The sequence below is a fragment of the Strix aluco genome, chromosome 26 (assembly GCF_031877795.1).
Source record: "Strix aluco isolate bStrAlu1 chromosome 26, bStrAlu1.hap1, whole genome shotgun sequence".
NCBI lineage: Eukaryota > Metazoa > Chordata > Aves > Strigiformes > Strigidae > Strix > Strix aluco.
Genome location: NC_133956.1, coordinates 7,807,718 through 7,809,799, shown reverse-complemented (window position 1 = coordinate 7,809,799; position 2,082 = coordinate 7,807,718).

Sequence of the window (2,082 nt, the reverse complement as noted above, 5' to 3'; positions counted from 1 at the left end):
GTACAGCTTGTGTTATGCCAAGGACACAGTGAAGAGAAGGAACACAGAGTGCAGGCAGGGAGGGGGTGAACCATCCCGTACGGTGATCCTCTCTGTCATGCATCCATTTCACATGGCAGAAGCTGATCTAAGTGGAGGCTTCTGTGACCCTGCCAGGGCTCCTGCCCTTGGCGTGTTCCTGCTTGCCTCTGTGCTAACTGAGCTAGTTTGGGGAAAAATAACCTTGCAAAAAGCGCCTTGTGTTTGGCCAGATCAGCCCCATGCAATGCCTGTTTGCACTGTCAGAGTCAGTGCCCTGGTGCATGGGAAGGGACTGTGTCACACAGGCTGGGGAAAGGTGGGTCCTGCCTTGTGGAAATTAGAGGAGTTTAAATTGCCAGAGGGCTGAGTGCATGGGGCTGAGGGGAAAGGGGAAGCAATTAGTCCAGAAATCCCCCAGGATCTGTTAGCAGCGACCCACCTGGTTCCTGACCTGAGTCCAGCTTCCACTGCCTGTGAGCTGGCAGTGCTTCACCTGCCAAATGACATGCACCTGGCTTGAAGGTAAATCTCTTGCTATCTGTTGCTTGAGTTATTGGTAAAGGTCAGGGTCCCCGGGAGGCTCGGTGCTGGTGTCTGCCCAGGTAGGCTGCACCAGGCTGGAGGCACTGACCGGGCTGCATCAGGAACTGATTGTCCTGACAATGCGAGTGGGCAGCTCTGGGATCAGGCTCTGCTGATTCTGCTCCAATGAACAGGAGGGAAGGAAGCAATTTCTGTAAATTTAGTAAGAAAGTCCTTAAATCTAATTGCTGGAAGTTGTTAGGGAAGCTGACAGACTATAATCAGCATCGTGACTTTTTTCCGGCTCATCAACAATGCCAGAGCTCCTCGGCTGCGCTCACCACAGCTCTGGTGCAGCCTGATGAACAATGACAGAGAACCTCACCTGTTGGCAGATCGATCCCACCTGCAAGGAGCAGCACAGCACAGACCAAATGCAAATGTGGAATGTGTAAAGACCTCTGGCTGGAGAGCAGCCAGAAACAGCAGTCTGTTTAGATGGGGTGTCCAGATTAGAAAATTGATGATAAAACATTTTGAGAGGCTAATTATGCACAAATGACTGTAGCAAATGGGAAAGTTGGGGCTAAAGTTAGGTTTAAATTGCAATGGCCCTTCCGAGAGATGAGCTTTCTACTGACAGTGCTGTGGCTTCACGTTAATTGGGAATAAGAAGGGGTGACACAGCTCTGAATGGCAGGAGGAGTGATAGCTGTTGCGGAAGGAAACCTCTCAGAGAGAGCAATAGGCAGCAAGGTTCATTATTCCTGAGAAAATATTCTTGAAATGTAGTGTCCCTGAGATTTCAGGGCATTTAATCTGTATCAGAGGCTGGGAGCGTGTGCTGTTTCATTGATGTGATCAGTGCTGGGAAACGCTGCCTGACACTGGACAGCCGCTTTCATAAAGGGTCTTCTCTGTATTAGTGCTAACTCATGGACAATAAACAATTTTCTTATAGATTCTCAGAAATCTCTTTTTTGTACCTAGAAAAAATTACTCAGAGAATTACAGAATATTTGATGTTCTTCATATGTCACCCAGACTCGAATGCCTTGGGAGGGGGGCACTATATTTCAGCCTCAGTGACTGAATCACCAGGACACAGCCGCTTTGTGACATGACATAATGTAGGGTGACATCACATGACTTAATGTGACATAATGCAGCATAGCATGACATCTAAACTTTTTTATCATGTGGGTTTTTAATACACTTAGCAGAAGTCGGGGCGCATGTTGAACCTCATTTGCACAGCAAGGGTGTAGCTGTCAGCGGGACTGATCACCATTTGGAAAGCAAAGGGCTGGGTCGCGTTGCTGGGGAGCAAAGTCATACGCTGTGCTGGTACTGCCCAAAGGAGTTTTCCTCCAGAAAGCAACAGGTTGAACTTCAGCGGATTGTGGACTCCTAATTCCCTCTGGCTCACTTAAAAATCCTGACCTTAATTCCTTCATCACAAATCATCTGAAGTCCTTTCATTTAACACTGCTGAGAAGCAGACTAGAAAGGGGCAGCTGTTCATCACGTTAAGTCAGG